At 42.3% G+C, this 18,694-nt stretch overlaps 1 protein-coding gene and 1 pseudogene across 6 annotated transcripts in view; one reads left to right on the forward strand and one right to left on the reverse strand.

Moving 5' to 3' along the window:
- Positions 1-18,694, forward strand: part of ELMO1 (engulfment and cell motility 1) — a 527,822-nt gene that overhangs the window by 48,161 nt on the left and 460,967 nt on the right. The window lies entirely within an intron of this gene.
- LOC121105815 lies at positions 15,093-17,230 on the reverse strand (annotated as a pseudogene).

The following is an 18,694-nucleotide window of genomic DNA, read 5'->3' on the forward strand; positions in this document are numbered from 1 at the left end:
TTCTTTTCTTTTCTTTTCTTTTCTTTTCTTTTCTTTTCTTTTCTTTTCTTTCTTGAAATAACTCCAGTAGCTTCATGATTCACATAGCACACTGTGATATATGGACAGCATGCTGATGCTGATTCTAGCCTGGGTTCCTCCCATGAACCTGGGCAACCTGTGCCTTTCTGGTGTTATTGGTACAGTGTTTAAATAAAGAAACCCTGCTGTGTGCAAGACAAAGGGCCTCAGTTCTAAGTGAGCATATGCTTTCTGATGTTTCATGTCGACATGTGTCATCTCATTTACAACGCATAACTCCCTCCAAAGTAAGTGTTATCTCCTTCTGCAGTGGAACACAGTGAAATACCAGACTTGTGCCATATTGAATAACCAAGAAATGGCAGAACTAGAGATGGAGTCTACCCAGAAACCTGAACAGTTGCCACGAAATCCATTGCCCTGTCCTTCCAAAATAATTGGCATGTCTCACATAAATGCAAGGGAAAGAGAATTATTAATTTTTGGAACACTTTTTTTTGTGCCAAATAATTTGCATATTTTAAAATGTTTACTCCTCATAACAATCCTAGGGAAAAGAGAGTTTATGCTGGCATGTGGTATGAGGGTTACAGTATTATTCCCATTTTATGTCACAGCAAACTGAGGATTGAGAATTGTAGAGGAGATGTGTCCTCCAAGGACACATGAAAATCTGCTAAGGATGTTGGAGAAAGGGTACTCCAGATAATATGGCTTCGGGCTTCTGTGGATTTATAAAATCGCCCCAAAGCAATCACTCAGCTTATTCCTATGACTGATGGCACACTCATGTGTGGTCCAAAAGGGAGGTGAATGTTTGTCTCCTGGAAGAAAAAGATAAAAACTTCAGCCTTTCCTCCTTTCCTACACACTTTCACAGGACTCGGGATGCCCCTTTTTGCCCGTATAGGGCTGGCATTGTGGCCAAAGAGGAGGGCGTGATGTGCTGGTGTGGTGTAACTCTTCACAGGGCCTTCTGAGAGTGGGTTCATGCCCTGGTGAAAAACAAATTGGTGGTCCCTCCAGTGAGGACTCACTGGCTGAAAATCTACATAAAATTGAGATTGACATGCAACAAAATTGCCTGATTACACCCCCCACCTTCCCCAAGTCTTCGGAGAGAATCATTTCCCTCTTGCTCTTCTTTCCCCCAAGAAGTTTGTTGAGTGAGTTGAATAAAGGGCTTGATCCTAGCCCTCATAGTCATGTCCTGGCAGAGTGTGGTGTGCTAATGACATCCAGCAAGACAGATCAAAGAGGAACCAGAACCTGGAATGGATGTATGTGCCTCTTGGATTGAGGCAGGTTCCAGATGGGAGGGCAGAAACCATTGGAGACTGAGGATCTTTGTCCAGCCAAGTGGCAGAACATGGTATATCTACTGGAGGGTCTCAGGGGCAGGTGTTGGATGGTTGCCTTGTTAGGTCAGTGAGGGTACCTATGAGCGGTTGGGTCCTTGTCCCGTTAAACTTTAGCATTAATGAAGCTGGGTCTAGACTGGCTTCGTCTGGTAATTCAGTACATCTGAAATGGAAAGTCAGTTCTGGGTTGGAACATGCCAGCAAGGTGGGGATGATCCTTTTGGGAGGTCAGTCTTAAGCTGAGGGTGGTGGCTCCCAGAGAGGAGCTAGAAATAGAAAGATTTTCTGTGCCTCTGGGGATGGATATGGGGGCCCTGGGAAGTAGTGAGGGAGGGACTTACACACTGGGCACAGACCTGTTTAACAGCTCTATCAGGGGACCGAGTCTAGGAGAAATAGAATCACAGTGCCACGGTGAAGGTCATCCTTTATTTCTAGTTTCTGAGTGGAATTTATGGAGGAAGGCGAGGCTGACAGTAGCAGCAGTACACAAGAGTCTGCCTGTCTTCTCCCTCGCCTTTCTTTGTCATTCCCTGGGGGAGGAAACTTTTGCCCTTTGGTTTCCTTGCTTAGAAAAGGTTTTTTTTTTTGTTTGTTTTTTTTTTTTGTCTCAATTGTCCAAGAATCCTATGTCAGGAGGTAAATAAAATAGTGGAAACAAAGCAGGGAGATAAACAACGTTGGTGAAGTCAGTCCCTTTTGGATTCCCTACCTGAGTTTCCTTATCCTGTTTCTTGAATTAAATAGTGAAAAGAGCTTCAGAAGAAAGAACATTTGATGTATTAATTAAATGCTTACATTTAAATGAATATGTGATTGAGTTTTCATGTAAAAGAAACTTTAAAGTACTAAAGGTAGGAAGGGAAAAGAAAAATGAAAAAGATATTGACCTCTTTCCATTCTAGGTGACTGAGAATACAGTTCAAAAGCACTTTCCTGCTTTTCATGTATTTACACATCTTTTAGAAAGGTGACCCTGGGGGCAGAAAAAAGTAAGACATATTTACTAGTATCTGTTGTGTATCAGGGACTGTGCTAAAGTTTGTATGGATGTGAGCTCATTTAATGCTCACAAAAGTCCCAGTGAAATGTGTGTTACTGGCCACGTTAGTGAGAAAATTGAGGCTCAGAGAGGGTATGTGGGCTGCCTAAAGAGAAATCACTGGTAAATTGACCCACGGGATTCCGACCCTGTCTTCACAAACATGCTGTCCGTAACCCTGTTGGTGTGTAGATGCTGCCGAATGGGACTGTCTTCTATAGCCATTACTTTTACTGTACATGTTCTGACATGGATTCAAAGGTGAGCTTGAACTTTCTTTCAGTTTTCTCAACCTTTGATAACTAACCCTTCCATCTTGAGCATGATGTATTTTAAGCATTGCTATTCAAAGGGATAGAAAAGTTAAGAAATGAAATTAAGAAAGTTTATACTGTGAGAGGCCATAAAAAAGTATTGTGAACTTCTGTTGGATCTTATTTTATTTCTTGTCCTAATATATAAGTAAATTGAAATTCAACTGATTATGTATTTTGCAGACATTCCACCTTATTTATTAGAGTTTAAGACTATGCCCAATTTTATATATCCAGCCAGTTTCTTTCTAATGAAAATTCCTATCTTCATTCTGTACTATTCTGTCTTTTTTAGGGTTCAGCTCTCGTATTTGGGTTAATAATCTTCATAACATGATGCAGTCATTTTTTTATTTCTTCCTTTTTCTTGTTCAGTGAAAGCATTTGATGCTATGAATTTTCCTTTTAGTACATTTTGCCTAAGTCTCTTAGGGTTTTGTATATAGCATTCTCAAATAATTAGTCTCTGGCCAACATTTGTTGAACACCAATGATATTCCGGTATAAAGGAAAAATAAATATACTTAAAACTTGAAAATAGGCAAATAGGGGAAAGGGTGACTATGTGTCTCTTCAAAGTCATCCTAGATTATTGGCACTGCCCAAGGATTATATAATTCTCTAGATGTGTTGCCTTTCTTTGCTTTTCTTTTTACTGTTTTTTTTAAAGATTTTATTTATTTGAGAAAGAGCACAAGCAGGGGGAAGGACAGAGGGAGAGAGTAGTAGACTCCCCACTGAGCACAGAGCCCCACATGGGGCTTGATGCCAGGACCCTGAGATCATGAGATCATGAGATCATGACCTGAGCAGAAGTCAGATGCTTAACTGACTGAGCCACATAGGCACCCCCACTATTTCCTGTTGGTTAAGGTATTTGACAAGTAGGTAAGTGTAGATGAATACCTATAGGAAATGGTGCAATGCAAATGATTCTTGTCCATTAGAAAAAATAATCCCCCAAGATATAATTTTGCTGCCCTGCAACGCATTACCCAGTTTTGTATCTACTTCAGTGATTTTATTTCAGCAGTCCTTTCAGTGACTATATATAAATATTTCTCTTCTCCTCTAATCCTCGGAAACAACTTTTCTATCCCGTTGGTGTTCTCACTGAATTAAATACATCTTTAATATGTATTCACCTTATATTTGTATGAGGGTCATGTTTTAAATGTTTTGAAAATTGCTTTACACTAGGAAAAATGTAAGAGGCTTTCACCAGTGTCAAAAAGACCCAGAGCTGGGCAGTAGTTAAAATAGTAAGCCTGATGTTACAGGAACTATTGTAATAGGGGAAAAAGAGGACCGGGCTCAATTCCGAATGCAACAAAAGAAAGTGGAGATTTATAGCCATGCATCAGGGAGGGGGTCAGTGGATGGAAAATTACTAAGAGGAAACATCAAGAACAGGGGATTCTTGTGAAACCAACTCAACAGGATTCTTGCTGAAGGCAGACCATGGTGATTACCTATCACCTGGGGATAAGGGAGGATGAGGAATTTGGTCAGATACTGAGGGTGCGAATTCTCTCTTAAACTGATTTAGCAGGATTCTTGCTAAAATTGGACTCCACAGGAACAGAGGTGGAAGGTCATGGCTGGGCTTAGTTGAGCAGAGGACTCAGGAGCTTGACTAAAATTTGGTCAAGTAGAGAATCCTTGTCATATGCATAATGAAACTTAATCTTCATATAAATCTTAGGTGAGCTTATCATTGTCTCTAACTGTACTTAGGAAGAAACAGGCTCAGGAGTGTTCAGGTGGGTGTAATGTAGAGACACCAAGTGAGCCCAGGTTTATATGAATCAAGATCAACTTCACCATGTTACTCTGAGGAGTCACGTGCTTCTCACCGAGAAGAGCAATGACAAAGTGTGACCCAAGACAGTGCACAAAAGTATATGGGTAAATAAAAGGAAGAAATAGGTGAAGGGCAAAGTTTGAGATCACTTACAAAACAATGATATTATTGTGTTTTTCCTCCCCGCAGGTCAAAATTAAAGTGTGCAGAATGTCTATGCAATTGTAGAATTAGATGGGTTGTTCTTGGATAGTCCCTATGTCCTGCCTCAGACTTGACTATTTCTCAGATATATAGAGAGAAGTGGTTTCAAACAAGAAGTAGCAAAGGTGCTTGCTTTACATTAACAAAACAAAATGTTGGGAGAGGAGAAGAACGGTGATTACTTCTAGACCCTGGGCAGACATTGGGTTTTCATCTTTCACTATGGAAACGTACAGTTCCAAAGCTTAGCTTTTTAACACTGTGGGGTGTTTTCAGTTTTTCTTGAGGATCTCATAAAGTTCTCAAAACAAAATTGATTATAATTCACTTTACTTAAAATTTATTTTTAAATTTTAAACATGAGGGGTGTGCTATGAAATTAAGTCAGCAATATGCTGCTTCAAGTCCAAAATCACTGGAAAGGATTAGGGAGACATAAGTGGTAGGTGGTAGCGAGAGAGGCAAGGATGAACAAGTCTGAAAACATCTCTCTCTCTCTCTTCCTGTAAAACTACTCCCAGCTATGCCCACAGAAATCACTGCAGCAGGTAACGTCAGGAATGCAAATATAATTAAAGTCCTAGGGCTGTAACTCAGCTCGCTGTGGTATCCATCTGTAGCTGCAAACTCTGTCCTTGAAATACTCTACTAACCGGGTTGAGTGTAACTTCCCTGGGATTCCAGATTAGAGGTTGGGAAATTGGTTTTGTGTCTGGAAGTGCTGAATCAGCAATACCTACTGTTGTTATGTTATGGATCCTGATTACAGGTACCCCCCCCCCCCAATCCATTTAATCCAAAAGCCCTCTGGGCACTCCTGATACTTTTCTCTCCTCCACTTCTCACACTCCTGCAAAATCCTGTGGATATTGCATCCCCTGCTTCTGAAGAATCTGCCGCCTGTTGCCTCTGCACCGTTCCTGCCCTGGATGAACCCTCTTCGGCCTCTGGTCTGAAGATGACCTCAAGGGTCTCCTAACGTATGTCCTTCCCTCTGTTCCCTGCTTCTTCCCCTCTGTAAATGGGTTCCTCTCCTTGTTGTAAAAATACCTATATGATCTTGCCAGTTGTCTTCAAACCCTTTAGTGGTTCCCCAGGGCTTATAGACTCTTGCTGAGCATCCAGAGCCTTTCTGACCCAGCCCCCCGTCCACCTCGTTCTCCAATCTCCCCTCTCCTAGTGTTCACCTTTGCGCCAATCTGATCTGGAATCTGTTTACATCTGCTTCCAGGCAGAACATGCAGCTCTGTTGAGCCAGCCATTCCTGTGCTGGACTGCTTCCCTCTCAGCCTGGACTAGGTCAAGCATCTCCTTCTCCACACTGCACTGTAGCTGTTTGTTTACAGCATTTCTATAGGAGACCATGCTGTCCTCTGAGGGCGGGGCAGCATCCTATATGCATTGGTGTCCCTGTGCTTAACCAGGAGAGGCTCCCCAGAAATGTTTGTTGCTCGAATGAATGAATGAGTGAAATGGGGCCTTTCTTGAATGAAAAAACTTAATGCAAATAACCTCCGTTTAGCTCTGGAGAATTTGTGTGAGAAGGATCTAAGGTATTCTGTTATTTGTCCACAAAAGCATGTCATCTCTTCTTTCTTTTCTTCTACTTTATCCTATGTCTTTATATAAATGTATCTGTATAAATCAGTTGTCATTACTATCACTACAGTTCCCTCAAAGGAGGAGACATGTACACTGGAGTAGAGAGCGTACAGACTGAGATATGCCCAAGCCCTCCCTAGGTCAGCCTGACTTTGGAGTGGGCAGGCAGTCTTCATAGACATGTGCGGATTTGACCACCAAAAAAACAAAAAAAAACCCCAAATCCAAAAAACCCCAAAACAAACCCAAGCTGGATGAAAAAAGAAAATAAACGTCACCAGCAATGGGACAAATCAGAATCAGGCACCACCTGGTGACATGCAAGGAAAAGGATGCAGCTTCACTTTTCCGTGATTTTCCTGCCAAAAACTCATAACCTGACTCTAATCACAGGAAGCATCAGACAAAGCCAAACTGAAGGACGTTACACAAAATAAACAGCCTGTAATATTAAAAACTGTCAAGGTCAGAAAAATCAAGGAAAGACCTAGGGAGGTGTTTTAGGGTGAAGGAGACCAAAGAGACATGACAACTGAAAGCACCTTGTGATTCTGAATCAGATCCTTTTGCTGTGAAGTACATTTTGGGGACATTTGGTGAAATTTGAATGGGGTCCAAGGAGCAAATGTAGTATGTATTACATGTTAATTTCCTGATGTTGATGGTTATGTTGTGGTTATGGAGAAGAATGTTATTGCTGTAGGAAATGCACACTGAAGTATCAGTGAGTGGTGGATCTTGGGATTGGCAAGTTACTTTCAAGTGGTTAAGAAAGAAAGAAGGATCTTTGTACTATAGTTGCAGATTTTTTTTTTGTAAATTTGAGGTCGCATCAAAATACATTTTTTTAAAGGTTTATTTATTTGAGAGAGAGAGCAAGCATGTGCACAGGTGTGGAGGGGGAGGGGCAGAGGGAGAGAATCTCCAGCAGACTCCCAGCTGAATGAGGAGCCTGAGGCGGGGCTCGATCCCACAACCCTGATATCATGACCTGAGCCAAAATCAAGAGTTGGACACTCAACTGAGTGAGCCACCCAGGTGCCCCCCAATAAAACATTTTTTTTAAAGAAAAAAAGTCAATAAACAAACTTGGACTTGTCCCCATAGACAGGTTGTCCTTATGAGATGTGACCCTTGGTGTATTTATGGTGATGGAATTGTGCTGAAGAGGGGCTTGGTTTTCCTTGAGCTGAATTGGAAGTGAAAAGGTGGTGAAGTTGAGGGGCATGGCTGAGGCCCAGTCCACATCCTGTGTCATCGTCTCCCCCACAACCAGCCCTCAGGAGGTCTCCTTACCTGAAAACAGGCTCAAAAGACAGACTGTCAGCTCCAGGAGAGCAGAATTACCTCCCAGGGGTAGGTGCAATTGGCAGGTTTCTAGCGACTGGGGAGCAAGATGCCAATTTGATGATGATTTACTGTGAGAAATGTAACCAAGGCCACTGGCACTCTTTGACGAGCAGATTTCCTTTGTATAGCAGACTTCAGGGGAAGCTTGGTGGTAATCAGGAGAGTGTGTGATAAACGAGGAATCACAATGAGAAGAGCTGGCCAGTGGGATCAGGGTCCAGAGGCATCCTGTGGGGGGAGCCTGATTCCTCCATTCTGCCCGGGAGTGTCACGGTTGGCAATGGGACGTGGAGGCGTGAATCTGTGGCGGGGCTTGTACTCCCTTGGGTAGAGCTGGGGAGGCTTCCCAGACTCCAATTTTTGTCTGCTTTCATGGTTGGCCACCTCTCAGCTTCTGACTGATGTGTTCATGCTTTAGATGGTAATAGCCTCAGCCGGGATGTAGACTCTTAAATGCCTTTGCCTGTCTATGATTCTGTGTTGGCTCCTGGGTTGATTTTATATGTTCACTCTCAGAGGCATAGACTATTCTATTTGAGTTCCTTTGAGGTCCCCCCCTTGCCACTACTGGCCACGTGGGAACTTGGACTAGGAGAGGCTGCACTCTAGAATAGCAACTTCCCTTTTGCTGTTTGTTTTTTTTTAAAGTCTGGAGCCATGTAAAAGGAAGGAAAGACTTAAAAAAAAAAAAAAAAAAGGCTTACCTTCTTGGAATATCTTGTTATCTTTAGAGTTCTTTAACTTCCCTAGGTTGCAGACTTTCTTTCAGAGATTTGGCTAAAATAGATACTTCTCCCTTTTGAGAACAATGTGCTGCTCCACTGTGAACCAAAGGTATTCAGCTTTTTGGGGCACAGTCCATGTGGGGCTGGCTGTTCTGTGTGTGTGGTGAAGAAAGCTCGCTTTCTATAGCTGAGTAGTGCTCTGTTAGGCGTGAGACTCCCCGGCCTCTTATCCCCACTTCTCTGGAGTGTTTGCAGTTCCTTCTTGAACAGGTGGTCACATCTCTGCCAGGGCATTTTAAGACACCTGGGTACTTAGCCCTGGAACTTAAGGTTCCAAAAGGCTCCATATGTAAAAGCCATATGTCTCTGGGTGGGTGTTGCATGAGGTTGCCCAAACCTTGAGGCTCTTGAGTGCCAGAGCCTGTTTTTGAAGAGTTGCCTGAAATCTGAAATGCAAGTCAGCCTGCAGAAAGCAGCAGTGGTTCTGTATGGCTCATTAGTTAGAGACCAGCCAAAAAGGGTCTGGGTCCTTCTGGGAGTGATGAAGGGCTGGACGCTTTCAGGCATGAGCCCCATATTCTTCAAAGGATGGATGGAAGGTGGTTGTGATTTTTACAGAGGAAGAGCATGTACGTGTATAGATTGGCTCGCACTCGTCTAACGTTAAGGGTCCTCAGTTTAGTGTAATTTTATATTTTGTTTTCTCCTTTGCCCATGCCATGATTAAGGCCCTTCACACAAATGCTTTTAGAAATGATAATCGGGGCACCTGGGTGGCGCAGTCGTTAAGCGTCTGCCTTCGGCTCAGGGCGTGATCCCGGCGTTATGGGATCGAGCCCCACATCAGGCTCCTCCGCTATGAGCCTGCTTCTTCCTCTCCCACTCCCCCTGCTTGTGTTTCCTCTCTCGCTGGCTGTCTCTCTCTATCAAATAAATAAATAAAATCTTTAAAAAAAAAAGAAATGATAATCAGAACATGCCTGATTTGGCGTTTCCACACCGTGGGAAATTGAACCCCAGGTTCAGTTGGGGATGGGGAAGCAGCGTCTACATGGTCACCAGGTCGGCTGCTGAGCTCTGGTGCGGCCATCTGTGATCTGTGGTGGATGTCTGCAACCACATCATCTTTTCATGTGAAAATGCTACCTCATGGAGAGCACTTAGCACCTGGTGGACAAACACAAGAAACTGGAGGGTGGGGTGGTGAGTGTCTGCAAGGCTCAAGGAGAAGACTTGGTTTCCATTTGCAAACAAAGCAAAACCGAAAGCCCTGAATGAATTCTGGCACTAGTCTTTGCCATCTGTTTGATTTTTTTTTTTTTAACCGGGTCAGGGGCTGTGATGAGTATTAAACTCTGTGGGCCAGAGAAAGGATTAGAAATAGAATCACCTGAAACATGCTATTCAAAGCAGGTAGGGCCTGTGGTACGCTGAGGGACCTATAACTTTCACTTTCATTCCATCCCTGGGCCTCCTTGCATCTGGGAGTCAGAGAATAATAATAAAATAAAGGCAGGCAGTAACAAGAAATGTGATCCTTGGGGTACCCTCCTAAGCTGTGCCTCTGTCAGTCAGATTTCCTATTTGCTGGAAAGACTTCTGCCCTTTCCAGCTCTGCCAGGCATTCCCCTCAGCGAGGGGGCATGAGCTGGGTGTGAAACTGATCCCTCTTCTTGCAAGTGGTGAGGCTGACAGCTGTATAAGGAAACGCTCTTTGGAATGGGCTTCGGGTCTCTGCTCCATCAAGAGGCAGACTTTTACTCCCAATGACAGCTGCAGAGTACAGATTTATGGTGAGGCACTAGCTCTGAATCCCAATTACCACTTGAGTTTCCCTGCCTATGGTGCATTTTTACAACTTACCACTGTGATGCCCAATATACAGCCGTCCCCAGTTACTAATATTTCTAACCAAATGATTTACAGAATGAGAGCAGAGGTGATATATACTTAAGGCTCATTGTTCCTTGTGAGGTGAAAGTGCTGGGGAGTTTGCTCTGCATTTCAAGAGGTAAGAGAGTCAGCTGAGATGGGGAAGGCTAGGAGATTTTGGAAGCTCGGTGACACCTGCGGGGCTGTGGAAGACATGTTTTTCTGTTTACAATAATTAATTTTTGTTTCAGAGAGCGGCTGAGAGTTAAAGGATTTTGGGGGACGGTTGTATTTCATGCTTTATGCACACCCACGGTGTACGTGGTAGCGTTCGGTTCTGCAACTCTTGACGGTCTATTTCCTCTGCTTGAAGGATGGCTATGTTAGCTGTTGTAAGAGCAGGATATTGAGGGTCCGGAGACCAGCGTGTCCCTGGAGCCCATGCTGTCGTCCTTGCCTGTTAATGCTCCACAGGGCAGGAGGATGAAAAGTGTATCTTCCAGCTTGACAATCTGTGGCTCTTGGAGACTTGCATAGCCGAGATGTTTTAGCAAGGGATTGAAATGTACAGGTTTCAAGTAAGGACTTCTTTGTCTGTTAGAGGAAATCCACGTGTCTGTCCACATGCACGTCACAATGGAGGAAAAAATCTCAACGTTTTAAAATAGATCTTTAAAAACATTACCAACACTACTTAGTGCTTTAAAAAAAAAAAATCCTCCTTCTGAACTTTGAAAGTCTTTTTCTCCACACATAAAGGAAAGGTCTTATGTGGCTGTTTTGCTTAATGTGGGCTGGTTTTATTTTGGACTCTTTGAAACCTAGCGTGAAGACTAAAATTCTGTGTGGAGAAGTAAAAAATGAAAGGAATGGCGAAGTTTTGGTTGTGCTAAATTAAAGTGACAAGGTACAGATAACAGGGCACGGCTGTGCCCACAAATTAGCCCTCTCTAATTTGCTGCTGTGGAAAGTACTGCTTTGGTGTGCATTGTAATTTCTTTCTTGAATTAAAAGTTTAGAAAGTCTAGTTTGCTCAAAAGCAAAAACCTGAAAAACGTTAAGCCTTTCAGTTTTGAAATGGCCCATGGTTCCCTATGTTCAAGGAACTGTTTGGGCAAAATCTTGCTTCAAAAATATGTAAATTACATGGTTTTATTTTTGGAAGCCACACTGTGTGTTGCATTATTTTGTCTGTGTCTTAAAGTTAGCCTTTTCCAAAGTTTTTTTCTCAATCCAGGATGTGTTTTGTGTTGAGCAGGTGGCAGCTGTATTTTGTGTGATAACTTCTGTAAATGAGGTACCGTATCATGTTCGGAGTGGGTTTCTGATGGGGAGGAGGTAAAGAAGACCCAAGTTACTTTCTTCAACTTGCATGTAGTTCTAGGCAGCAGCTCAACATCGATGGGGAGCCAGGATGCCATTTGGTTTCTCTGACTACAACATGTCCTACCCTAAATTACAATATTCCTGTACCCCAAGGTCAACTTCCCAGAGGGTTGAAATGTCACTCTGTGAGATGAATTACCATATTGTAAAAAATTGGCCACATAGACTGTGGAATAAGACTCAGGATTGTTTATTACAATACTGTGAAAGGGGGTGCCTGGGTGACTTAGTCAGTTAAGCTTCTGCCTTCAGCTCAGGTCATGATCCCAGACTCCTGGGATCAAGTCCCACATCAGGCTCCCTGCTCAGTGGGGAGTCTGCTTCTCTCTCTGTCCCTGCCCCCTGTTTGTGATCTCTCTCTTTCTCTCTCTCTCTCTCTCACACACACACACACACACACTCTCTCTCTCTCTCAAATAAAATCTTAAAAAAAAAAAATACTGTAAAAAAAAAAAAAAGCAGTTCATGATAATTTACCTTTTGTTTCTAGTTTCTGTGGGTGTTTTCTCAAAGAGAGACCCACTGCTTCCAGATCAGATGGTCCATTCCTGGGCACTGGGCACTTTCACCCTCATGTGAGGCTTTAATTCATCACACTTAGACGGTTATGGTGTTTCCTAAATTGTGTTCCATAGGTGGCTAATAGATGCAAGGTGGAAAGTGTTTCATGGTCGAATAGATTCGGATAAACAAAGCTGACATTGCTTTACTGAAAGACTTTTCTGGGCCTTGAACATGTATACATGCATGTTGTAAATTGTCGGGACAGTGAGTGAAGTGGACATCTGGCAGAGGAATATGTTCCTAAGTGCATCCTTGGGGAACACTGCCTCAACTTTTTGTTCTACCTGCCTGTTATGGGTTAAATTAGGTCTCTCCCAGAAAAGATATGCTGGAGTATTCCCCTAGCCCCCAGTACCTCAGAATGTGACATTATTTTGCAATAAGGTGTGATTAGTTAAGATGAGGTTAGACTGAGTAGGGTTAGCCCTAAGCCATTATGACTGGGACCCTTAATAAAGGAACTACTAGAAGCTAGTAGACAAGCCTGGGATAGGTCTTTCCTGAGCATCTTCAGAGGGAGCATGTCTCTGCCCACACCTTAATCTCAGACTTCTAGCCCCAAAACTGTGAGACAACATATTTTTGTTGGTTAAATCACTCAGTTTGTGGTGCTTTGTTATGGCCACCCTAGCAAACATTGCCACTCTAGACTTGAGCTCGGTACCTCAGGCTTCTTTTCAGGATGGGCTAGAACCACATCCCTAGTTCTAGAAGCTTCCTAGCCAAGCTACTCTCTGATCTCTTCTGAATTGGGGGTTCCTTCTTTGTACATGCTGTTTGTGGTACTTCCATTAGGGCCTGGCCTTTCTTCCCACTCACCTGGAACAGTGACCTCTAGTTGTACAGAGGAATTATCTAGAAAGCTTAAAAAAATACTAATGCCTAGGCCCCACCTAATTAATTAGAATCTCTGGGAGTAGGGCTCAAGTATTTCCTTTGGAAGTTCTCTAGGTGATTCTAATGTGCACGCAGGGTTAGGAATTACTGAAGGAATCAAGGGTTAAGCTGTGAGTGTATGTTGGGGGGTGGAGGGGCCAGGTGATAGAGGCACCAGCTACAATTCAGCAGGGGATGGTGGGTCCTTCGTTGAAGCCAAAGAGCTGGGTTTGAACCCTGGTTCTTCCACTTACCTGTGGTGACTGTGTCAGAGTCCTTTAGTGGCTCTATATTGCGGTTTTCTCATTTATACAGTAGGAATTATAATGCTACCCAGTAAGGCTGCTGGGATTTGTCTTAGCTCAAGCTGCTATAAAAGAATATGATAGATTGGAACAACACTAATTTATTTCTCACAGTCTGGAGCCTGGGAAGTCTAAGATCAAGGCATCTGCACATTTGGTGTCTGGTGAGAGCCCATTTCCTGGTACATCTTCTTGCTGTGTCCTCATATGGTGGAGAGGCCAGCTGAGCTCCCGGGGGTCTCTTTTTATAAGGACATTAATCCCATTTATGAGGGCTCCACCCTCATGACCTAATCACCTCCCAAAGACCCCCACCTCCAAATACCATCGCACTGGGAATTAGGTTTCAACATAGGGATTCTGGGAATGTGGACATTTAGTCTGTAACACGAGGGTTCAATGAGATGCATTGAGTCCAGGGTCTGGGTGATAAACATTAAAGACTGTTGGTAAACTAATCAGGAGACCCTGTGATCCTCTTTTCAGTGAGTCTCCCATGGCAAGAACAGTTTGTCCCTGCAACCTTATGTCCTTTATCTAAACCTATCCCTTGGTTACTCTTTCTTATTCCCCCCTCCCTCCCCAACCACCTGCACATTCGGTTGGCTTCCAAAACAAAGGAAACCTGCATGCTCATGCTCACACCCTCTCGTCACAAGTAAAAACCATTGGTTAAGAGAGCATGTTTATTCCTTAAGGAAGTGGGCTCCAGGCTGAGGATGAGGTCACTGTGGCCCATACCACCGTGGGCTGCAGGCATTGCTTTTATAGGTGGTCATTCATAGCCAAGAGTGGGCAGCTAAAGGATGGCATCTGAAACACTGCCCAGGAGTCCTCCAATTGAAGAGGAGCCTTGATCTTCAGTTAATAGGTAGCTTAGCCTCTTGTAAGTGACTTCTGGCTCCTGGCTCTGAATCAGAATCTAGTCTAGGAATGCCTGCTGAATCCAGATCTCCAGGGGTTAGACCTGGCATGTAGAGTTTCAAAGCTCTACAGGCCATTCTGATGCAGGGATGAAGTTGCCACCTTCCATATTCTCTATGTATGTATTATTATGTGTGTGTGTGTATGTGTGTATGTGTGCATGCATTTTGTCACGTGAAAATCTAAGCACTCCTTCAGTGCTTCATTCAACACATGTTTATTAGGTGTCAGTGTGTGCCAGGTTCTCTTCTAGATGGGATATGGTGGTGCACCAAACACTCATGCTCATTTGAAGCTGCTTTTCTAGTGAAGAATCCAGAACATAAACAAGTAAACAAATGCCTGAAATAATATCAGATTTTGAGGAGCACCAATAAGAAAATAATGTATGGGAGGCAGGTGGGGAAGGACAGGACACTGTTTTGCTTAGGGATCAAGGCAGTCTTCCCCAAGGAGGCAACATTAGAACCTGAGTAAAGCGAGGGAACAAGCCACAGGGGAATATGATCAGGTGGTGGTGGTGGAGGGGATGTTCTAGGCGGAGGAACAGCCCTGTGCTTGGTGTGCTGGAGAACAGCAGGGCCAGTGTAGCTGGACTGGAGAGGGGCAGGGAAAGAAGTGCAGAGAGGGGTGGAGTCCAGACCATAGAGGGTGACAGACTATAAATAGGGCTTGGAATGTTTTCTAAGTGTGATGAGATGCAAGGTTTTAGGCATGAGAGTGACTTGATCTGATCTATGTCTTAAATGGATTATTCTGGAGAATGGACTACTGTGGGCCAAGGATCCCAGAGTCCCAATGAAGCCAGCTAAGAGGTAGATTTTCAGTCACTGTCCAAGTAAGTTTATGCATTTGCTGCTGGAAAAATATTAAACCAATTCTTAGGCAGTGTTGGCTATGCTTAGAACTTCAAAACAAAGTATAGAGTGTATGCCTTTTACACTTTGTCAAATAATTCTGTATATTTTTCAATATGATATCTGCAATGCTATTTCAACAACACCATAAGTTCAAACAAATTTGTGTTCATTTGCATTCCTATCTTTTTTCGTGTGTGCAATCCTTGCTAGTTTTATTACGGATTACAGTAAAAGAGGTAATTTGTCGGGGTCAAATTTCTGAGGCAGGCTTTTGACTAGATCTAGAATTTAGTGTTTTTCTGACAAATGGAGAATTTCATTTTCCTGCAATCTAATTATTTTCATCACTGTCGTTTGTAAATATTGTATCTTTTCTAATGACTGGTGCTTTTTATTTGCATCTGTATCACTTTATTAATCTTTTTGAATATAAGTAATTAAATGTATGTTATCGACTAAATGGTTGTGTCTCTCCGAAATTCGTATGTTGAAATCTAATCCCCAGTGTGATGGCATTTGGAGGTGTGGGGCCTTTGGGAGGTGGTTATGTGGGAGAGCTCTACCCTCATGAATGGGGTATGTGCTCTTATAAGAGGCCAGAGAGCTAGCTCACTTTTTCTTTCTGCTATGTGTTGTTGAAAAGGAGAAGTAGGCAGTCTGCAGCCAGGAAGAGGGTCTTACCAGAATCCAGCCATGCTGGCAGCATGATCTTGGACTTCCAGTTTCTAGACTGTGAGAAAAAAAGAATTCTGTTGCTTATATAAGCCACCCAGTCTATGGTTCTTTGTTATAACAGCCCAAATGTACTGAGACAGTGTGCATATTGGCATATGATTCATTTGCATTTGTTTTCAGTTTGTATGACCAAAATGGGTATTGACATTCCATGAATTGTCTAAGCAACATATTCTATACAAACCATAAGTAAAATATAGAAGAACCCAAAAAACCCCCACCCCACCTATATGTTTGAAAATTTACCAAAAACTAGCATAATTTTATTTATTTACTTATTTGGAGGGTTATTATTTATTTATGACAACTATCCCACATCCGTGATCCTCTCCAGTCAGAAGTTCTTTGAAACCATGTCATTGGCCTTGGCCAGTTGGAGGATGGAGTCATCTGACTCACCCATCCTGCAAATGGCCCCACAGGTAGCATAGGTTTTAAATTGGCTGTTGAACCTGCCTGTTCCCTGTCAGGCTCGGTCATATTCACCTGGATGGACATGAGTCCTTGGTGCCAGTGATGTTGCTGGCAGAGTATTTCTGTGATATATGGAGGTCCATGAATTCGCCAGCATCCTTCTGCATGTTGAGGCCATACCTGCTCCCACCTCTGCGAGCGCAGCAAGGAAGAGCTGCATCCCCATGGCCGCCAGAATGAACATTATTTTAAATGTTGCCTAAAATAACCTTTGATTAGACACTTTTCATGTAACACCTTATCAGATAAACAGGGAAAGTACTAGAAACATTATACTTGGTAATAAAAAGAATAAATAGATAAAAAACAAAGATGAGCCCTCAAGTAAAAACTCTGAAAATATAATAAAAAAATAGAAGCCATTGAAACTATGTAAGTAGACTCATTTGTGAAGTGTTTCAAAATTTTTGTGTCAGATGCCTGTAACATAAATGACAAGTAAAAATTCATGAACTCACTGGGCAGATACAATCATAACCAAGTATTTAAAGTGGACACCCTCATCAATGGGACAAACCAACTGCATGAGCCTCCTGATATGAGGTATGACACCATTCCTGTCATATTTCTGCCAAAAATTCATTACCAGAATCTCATTGTGAGGAGACAATACATGGACCCAAGTAGAGGGATATTCTACAAAATACCTTTTGTAGATTTTACCTTACTTTTCAAAAATGTCAAGGTCAGAAAAGAAAAAGAAAGACTGAAGAACTATCCTAGATTGAAAGGGACGAAAGAAATTCTTAGAGCTCAATGCTGTCAGTGATTGTTGATTAGCTTCTGACCAGGGAAACAAGCTCTGTTCTTTTATGATAAAGGACATCATTGGGATAGTTAGTGAAATTTCAGTAAGGCCTGTTGATTTTATAATATTGTTATCAATTTTAATTTCCTGATTTTGATAATTGTGCTGCAATTATATAAGTGAATGTTCTTGATCTCCAGAAATACACATTGAAGCATTTAAGGATACAGGAGCATCACGTTTGCAATTTTCTCATAGATAGTACTGGAGGAGGAAAAGCTCTTTTTCCTCTATTCCTCCAGGTTCTCCAGCTGGGGTCCTGTACATTAGACTGACAAAAAATGGAATAATGAGAGAAAAACAAACAAGCCTATTAGCATGTCCGGCATGCATATACATGGGAGAAACTCAGTAATGGGTAACTCAAAGGGCTGGTTGGAACTTGGGCTTATATAGCATCTTAATAAAAGAAATAATACGTTTTAGAGAAGTGATAAAGACAAAGGAAAAGGGTTTTAGGCTTAAAGGTAGCAAATATAAGAAGGTGAATATGTGGGGCAACTACTGGAAGATAATTTAGTAAGGCTTATTTGTGCAGGTGTATCTCAGTGCCATCTCAGGTGATAAGGATGTCCTCGTCCTGGTTTGGGAAGCAGGGGACACCTTAATGGGGGAATTTATGTTCTGTTTTCAGGCAGGATGGCAGAAGGCAGAAAGCTCATTCTGTGTCTGCTCTTTTAAAAATTGCTTTCAGCTCACAATAATCCTTATGCTAGAGTAGCACATTTTGGGGGTGGCATATTCTGAATTCCTTCACTGTCCAAAAATAATACAAGAAAAAGAGATAAATCTGTGATAAGATGTTAGTATTGGGGGAATCTGGGCAAAGACTATATTTCATATTCCTATTGGAATTTTTTGGTGAATCTTAATTTATTTCAAATTATGAACTCTAAGTTGAGTTTAGGAGTTTATTTTCTGCCAATTTCAACCCCCCACCCCAACTAGTGTTTTCTAAATGGTAGGAAGAAGACTTCTTTTTTTTTTTTTTTTAATGTAAGTCAGGTATTTCTGAGATTGCCTTTAATATTTTATCAACTAGCTAAAAACATTTCAGGCATCATCTTGTATCAGTAGAGCAGCGTGAGTCTTGACATGCCAAGAGAGCCAGTTAGAATAAAGTGGACCAGTGGGAAGTATTTTTCTTATGCTTGATTCTTAAATAGACTTAAATAGTCTCAAATTCTTGAATGGAAAACTAATATGTAATTTAAAATATTTTGCTCATACTGATTGTAAACCTGCAGATTGGTCTCCTTGTTTTGAATGTGTTTTAAAAGAGGACATAAAAATTGACTAAGAAGTGAGAAATCCACTGTAGAGGGGACTTCCTGAATAGTGAGAGTGATCAAGTACTGGAAACTTGTCAAAGATTTTGTCCACCCTGTAGACTAGAAATAGGCAAGAATACTTGATTTCTCATGTTCTACACGTAAAATTACCTGGACATTGGTCTGTAGATGGTTC

The sequence above is a fragment of the Ursus maritimus genome, unplaced genomic scaffold, assembly GCF_017311325.1.
Source record: "Ursus maritimus isolate PB19 unplaced genomic scaffold, ASM1731132v1 scaffold_3, whole genome shotgun sequence".
Taxonomy (NCBI): Eukaryota; Metazoa; Chordata; class Mammalia; order Carnivora; family Ursidae; genus Ursus; species Ursus maritimus.